At 33.4% G+C, this 7,440-nt stretch overlaps 1 long non-coding RNA gene across 1 annotated transcript; it reads right to left on the minus strand.

The window, feature by feature from the left end:
• Window positions 1-852: 852 nt before the first annotated feature.
• On the minus strand, window positions 853-7,215 carry LOC104239469 (uncharacterized). Its single transcript, XR_011401571.1, has 3 exons — window positions 7,020-7,215; window positions 1,122-1,177; window positions 853-1,024 (listed from the first exon to the last, which is right to left on the minus strand). It is a non-coding gene; the product is annotated as an uncharacterized lncRNA (long non-coding RNA).
• Window positions 7,216-7,440: the final 225 nt, after the last annotated feature.

Raw genomic sequence — 7,440 nt, forward strand, 5'->3', positions numbered from 1 at the left:
ACTTTTACATGCTAACAAAAATTGTTTTGCTTGCCTCCATGCTAACATAGTAGGTGTACCACCGGAGGAAAAGGTTTATATGCTCAATATTGACTCGCGGTATAATCCGGCCAAGCAAAAGAAGAAACTAAAGCCAAATTATAAAAGATAAAGTTACAGATCTTCGAAAGATCGGTTTAGTCCGAAAAGTCGAATCATTCGAACTTGCTATCTAACAACAACGCATCATTACTTTCAAAATTCCGAGGAGAAAGATGATTGTCGGTACACCAAATTATCTCGGATGTCTCGGTAAATGCAATTTTAATTCAAGAAGATAAAGGTACACATTCTCCTATCTATTATAAAATGCTCTTAGATACGGAAACTACATATCTACATTTTGATAAGTTGGCATTAATTGTAGTTGCCCTAAATCTAAGGCTTTATTTCAATGTCATTCAATTCCCTTAGTCACTATATTTTCATTAAGCAATATTTTGCATAAACATGAACTTTCAGGAAGGATAGCTAAATGAGTAGTCGAACTAAGTGAATATGATATTGTTTATCAGCCACGTACGACTATAAAATCACAAATTTAGCAGATTTCATGATTAATCTTAGCTCGAACATATTACACGAACATGTTATTTCTGGGATAATTCTCGGGATCTGCACCTTCTACACAATTGCGTCCACAAGTACTAAACCTCCCGAGTTAGGGGCAATGCTTAATGCCTATCAGGGAAAGTAGTTAGATAATTCATAAAAGTTATTTTATTACTAACAACAAAGCCGAGTATGAAGCATATGCTACAGGCCTTAAATTAGCTTGGGGACTCAGAGCAAAAATATTGATTTAGCGATTGATCAAATCCAAGAAAACTATGCAACCCAAGAAAATCGAGCCGGATGTGTTAGTCTCAGATTTACTGCTGAAATCACTGACTTAGAAAGCAACTCCGGGCACTTATTGAGAAATATCGTTTCCGGATCAAACAGTCTCGGGATCGAGCCATCTCTTATTTAGGCGATTCCTGATCTATCATCAATTAGAATGAAAATGAGGTAAGCCTGACTAATTTAATTTGGAATTGGATAATAAATTTATTTATATTACTTGCACAATGGGACTTTACCCAAAGATAAGCATGCTCTCGATAACTCTGAGTGTGTCTCATCCCGTACTACCTGCCTTGTTGGAGGAGAATTATATTTGAGAATATTCAAGGCTCCAAAAGCTAATATGCCACATGGACCAAACAAACAAAATATATGATGCGAGAAATTTATAAAGAAAGCAGTGAAAATTACTTCGGTAATAAGGCTTCAAATCAAAAACTCATTAAAGTCGGTATGAATAGCTCAAATCAAGATATGGCATGATCCTCGACAACATTTTGGAACCTCCGTAGTTCCCGGCCAGAGTACATAATATTTGATAAAAAGAGCTTTGGTAGCGTCCCTATGTTGGAACTGGACCATCTGAAAGTTCATCAATATCGAAATTAACTATCATACCGGGGACTATTAGACCGTAGATTATCAAATTATGATCCCAGTGTTTGAGTTCTCATACCTCAAAACTCAAACACTAGGGAGATTACTCATACTTGAAGATTAGTCAATTTGACCTGACATTATTTACCAGCTCAACTCAGTTAGTTGTATTACTCATATCAAGCATAAACACTTCAAACAGTGTTGAATGAGTTCTTCAAAAATACATATACTACACGTACACAAAAAGGATCAAGAACTCCATGTCAGAGTCAAGAATCTCACGATAAAAAATGAGAGTGTTACATCTAAGTCAAGATAAATGTATGCAAATAAGCCACCAGAATAAAGTTCACTTTGAACAAACACGCGATTTATATTCGGTCCAACAACGACCATTCAAGCTAAATATCTAAGCCTTTCTTAATGGCTAATTGTATAATGACTCGGATTGATTATCCCGTAAATCTCAAATATTATTTCGCACATGTGTCCCTCTCTACTTGAAAGTATGTTCATATACTGGAATTTGGGTTCAAAATCCAATAAGATTAAATGTCTCTTCACGACAAATCTACTAAGATATATATTTATTTGGGATCAATATTCCCTCAAACTCAATGTCTTACCGGGATCAATATTCCCATAAATCTTAATGGGGTCAATACTCTTGTAAATCCTACCTGGATTAATATTCCCTCAGACTAAAAGTGTACTCGGATCCATCGATCCTATTTTACGCCTGAATGAAAAGAAGACGTCATCTTCATAGCGTTTAAAGTATATAAAAGGGCCCTCTTTTATTTAAAAGTTAGACACTCAAAGGTGCAACTTTAGACATCGCACAAGTAACGATGCATCCAAATATATATATATTTTAAGTCTAAAAGACTAAGTATGAGCACTCAAATAATTGTCTAAAGTGCCAATAAAAATTAGTACTCGGATAAATTCCCTAAAGTGCCAAATGATGATATTAGACCCGAAAGACACGAGGAACACTGTATTTCCGGTCTAGGTTACAACCCTTCTGATGAAATAAAAGGGTTAAGCAGTCATCATCTAAATATATACCTATGAGTCCCGTATGTTTTTCCTTTTCAGGAAATGGACCACGTGGAGGGAATAATCAAATGCTCGAGATTTCATACTTCAAAGCTCTAACACTTGGGGACTATATATATGGAAGGCAAAGAAGACTAGAAAAATCAAAATTCAAGTCAAGCCTAAGGTCTACCCAACAAATCGAAAGTTAAGAGCAAAGTCACGAGCTAAAAACACAAGCCTGACTCGAAAACCTTTGAAAACATATTCGTAAATATAAACGGATGTTTCAAAAAAGGTTAAAGGCAGAATATTAGTTACGGGTAAAAATGCACATCTTTGTATTTACTCAAAAACTGTTGTAACTGAAAACAGTTACGGATGAAAAAGCATTACCCTTGTATTCATTTGAAAATTATTATCAATAAAAATAGTTATGGGTAAAAATTCGTACCCTTATATTTAAAACTGTTGTAAACAAAAATAGTTATCTCCTTGTACTAATTCAAAAAAAAACTGTTGCAAAAGAAAAACAGTTATGAGTGCAAGCTTATATCGAATCTGTTGAAAGAAAAAACAGTTGCAAAATGAGTTATAGACGATACACAAATACATGTGAAATGTTATGAAAGTTAAATATAAAAACTTTCTTCAAAACATTGTTAAAGAAAAACATGTGAAAATTCCTATCTCTCTTTTGTATATTTACACCATTATGAAGTTGAGACGTCTTCTTCATTAAGTTTAGTTCATAAAAGGGCCCTCTTTTATAATTCGTGCTTATTCAAAAAAGTCACGGAGCATTGAAGCATTTTTAATGCTAAGTTAAAGGGTAAAACAAAAACCCAAATATTAAAATAGGCAGAAAATAAAGCCGAAATATATATATATATCAAACTTTGCAAACATAAGGCAAAGATTTGTCTTAAAACCCCGAAACAAGACAGGGGTAAACCAACAGATTATTTACAAATGGAACATAAGCAGTGGAGTTATCATCTGAATCTCTAAGTTCTGCACTCTTTTTTCCTTCGTCCGATTTTTGTCCCTATTGGGTTTTTCCGGCAAGGTTTTTAATGAGGCAGAGGCAAGGATGAAAAAGATAAAATCTTTCACTTCCCGGTAATATCATAGTGAGTAACCGAAAAGTGGGGGGACTATCTGTATTAGTAAAAATTAGACTCACCATGTGGGTCTATTAAATGGCGACACGTGTCACAAAGTTTGAAGAAAAGTGAAGAATGACATGTAAAGATGATATGTGAAACATCCCTGGGACCGACCATACTCGTACCGTGCCTGTTAGCCTCGGAACTGATCATCATGAAATAGCCCAGAATAGGCACGAAATTGACTCAACAGGCACGAGATTGACTCAACAGGCACGGAATTGACTCAACAGGCACGAGATTGACTCAACAAGCACGAGATTGACTCATTAATTACGAAATTAACTCATCAGTTATGGAATTAACTCATCAGTTACGGAATTCCAGCATTTACACAGTTGTTACAAGTCTTTCAAAAGTAATGGATGGACTGAGTAAATGCTCATAATGGACCCATAATTTAAGGAGACTAGTTATTTAGATTTAGCCCTATAAATAGACATACTTTTACCACCATCAGGGGAATCTAATTTTCTTCTCTACAATTCTATACATTGTAATTTATAGCATATTGCTCCCAAGTTAGCCATAGTTCGGCCCTTCAAGCTCTGTTCGGCTTATTATCCTATCAAGGATCATTCAATAAGAATTCTTTCTTCTCTGCTTTATTTTTATTGTATTATTTGTCATTGAATTTATTTCTCACTTCTCTATCACGTTGTATTAACGAAATTTTATATCTTTCGGATTGAATCGGTTGTTTGTGGCCCGTCATATAAAATTATTACTTTGACCTTGAAAACCATTTTTTGGGTTAAACAATATACATCTGCAAAAGCCCTTGAAAAGAACTCAGAAATGCTATTGAAAAACTATTGAGTTTTATATTTTAAATAGACAAACAAAAAGATTGTAAAGTAGTCCTCGGACGTTACATTATTCGGCTGAACATACCAAGCTTTTTCCCCTTCTTTCTCAATTCTATTATTCAAACATCAAACAATTAAAATCTGGTTAGTAGGCAACCAAAAGGTTGTACTACAACATGAAATGGAGTCTCTATTACAAAAGCGGAAAGTTCTAACTTGTTATGAACAAACAAAACCGGACTGAAGTGCAATATTCTTATCAGCTGCGAGCAATGGTACTCTATGTGTATTGTGAATCTATAAAGTGCCTGTATTAAATATTTATTGATCATAAATTATGCCTCAATTATTGGTCCAAGTTCTCATTTTTATCAATCTAAAAAACTGATGCACCCTAAGCAATAACAACCTTTATAACAACTATGTGTGAGCCCTGAATTTATCAAACCAACTATCTGTAACTCAACCTAATGATAGGGAACCCTATACCAAGATATTCGCCTTTTTCACGGATGAGAACAACTATAACACTTATATATACAAATTTGGATCCAAAGTTTTTAGTGCATTTGAGAATTCTTTAATTTAATCTAATTTGGCTCCCATAATGCATGGACTGTGTAAAACCCCTTAAGAATCTTGTTTTCCATTGTATAAAAATATATCAAAATAATGAGGTAACAAACTGCATAGGCAAAAGTGAATATAAAAGAAAGAAAGAAAAATTCAAGCATTAGAGGAAAAAAGAGAAGATGTAACACATGAATAACACAAAAATCTGGTCAAAGCTAAAGGCACACATAACTTTATCAATCTGAAAGTTGCAGTAATGTTGAGAAGTGATACATCGACAGAAAGTAGTACTTAAAGATTTACAGTTCACATAAACTTTATGCATACTTCTTTCTTTCACTTTACAATCTTTCCGTTTGCTCATGGAAGTAAGGCATTTCACATGTAATATCTTCCTTTGACTTTCTCAATTGTTATACTAACAATTATGGCCAGGCATGTATGCATGACAAAAGTTGTTTGATATATCCTGGAAAGACTCCTTATCTCTCCATAGCATATTTAAAGTGCCATAAAGAAAGGACCTTAACTTCGCTATGCCAGACTAACACATTTCTTATAAAATCTAAACAAAATTTCTCCAACAATACGAAGCATGTAAGTGAGTATTGAAGTACAACAATAAAGAAAGGGGAACTGTGACAAATTCTCTATTTTCTTCACAATATGGAGTCAATAATCAAACCACTCTCAAGTTCTCCAACACTATAGCAAAAAGTTTAATCTAGTTTATATGATTTAAACAGTGAAATAATTTTTAAAACTTACCACTCAAATCTTTTGATAACCTGGAAAATTCACTATTTTTCAGCTTGACATCTCAACACTCTCTCTACCACTTTCACTTGAATGTATACTGTTGTTATTAAATTTGGATCTCAAACCCAAAGCCTTCTACCCAATTTATACATCAGGAGAGTGTATTATTTGAATAATCATAAGAGTGTTTGACTTTTTTATCCAACTCTTTTAATTCGTAGGTGGGACAAAAGTAATTATGTTCTCTTGGAATACATTTGTGCATATCTACTGCGACGTCATAAATTTCTATTACCAATTCGATGTTCCTCAATCTTTTAAGGTCTACGCAGGAAAATTATAGTATCCTTGTTTCCAGATACACATGTTGCAAGTATTGCAAGTTGTTTACAATTTTACAAAATCAATATCTGTAAGTTGGTATAAATCCAAAAAATAATATGGTATATTTAATTCTCTTGTTAACACAAATAAAGTTAGGTAAATAGTAGACATATTCTAATGGAGATGCATATGGCAACAAATGGCATATATGTAAAACATATGATACAACTAATAAGAACTTAACAATGTGGCATTTGAGTTGTTGAATGATAGATCAGAATGTTGTGGAGAATATGTTGACAAAGAAATAAAATAAAATATAGTTAGTGTTTCACTTATATGATCAAAGACTTTGAATTTGCACAGTGCGGTAGTACTAAAAGTCATTTATATGAACATGATGTTGCACAAAGGTACGTAAGCCAGAATACATAATGCTTATACAGAGGAAACAACTAATTTCATGGAGAAATCTTACTACATGTCAATGTGCGCTGATAAATTTATAGCTGTAACTACCAAAAGTAATCTCTAATACCAGGCGTCTTGAAGATTATCTTGCCGAGGTTTTAATTTCAACTTCTTATAGTTCTGTAAGGAATTATATTTAAAAAGAAAGAAATAACAAAAATCTAACAGAAGGCAAGCAAATGAGGAAAAGTTTAAGAAAATCAGTGGCTTTGGCATATTATCAAACATTCTCGATGCATAAGTATGCAAATTTGATACAATTAACTCCATGAGTGTGAAAATCAAGCGAAAATTCCAAAAGATTAGAGGAAATATCAGATACCCATTAAAATCCCATTAATAATAACAATGTGCATTTAACTAGAAATAAGATCATAGGAAAACTTACCAGTAAAGACAGGAATGCAATATATGTCTTGTTTAGCTATCCTTATAATTCCATTTTTAAGGAAGGACAAAAAATGAAAGCAAAAGAAAATTTACAGAGCAATAATGCACTGAAGAACCAAGAAAGAATTGAAAACATCGAAATGAAGTGGAATAGAAGACAGGTGTCGCAGAGGAAAAAAAAAAAGGCTAACATGTGTAAGTGACATGAGGAAAACCTAAAAAACAGTAATTAAAAATCAAAGTACCAGAAAGCCAATGACAGACATTCATAATTACTAAGTTGCCCATGTTCGTACACCCCAACTCCTATTTCTAAATAATAGTAAAGTAATGTTTGACGTATGTAAATGTTTTGGTAACAAAATCTGTTAGTTCGCTACTGGGATAAAGCCCACAATACGACGTCCCTTTCATTTTTT

Source organism: Nicotiana sylvestris, chromosome 8 (assembly GCF_000393655.2).
Source record: "Nicotiana sylvestris chromosome 8, ASM39365v2, whole genome shotgun sequence".
Taxonomy (NCBI): domain Eukaryota; kingdom Viridiplantae; phylum Streptophyta; class Magnoliopsida; order Solanales; family Solanaceae; genus Nicotiana; species Nicotiana sylvestris.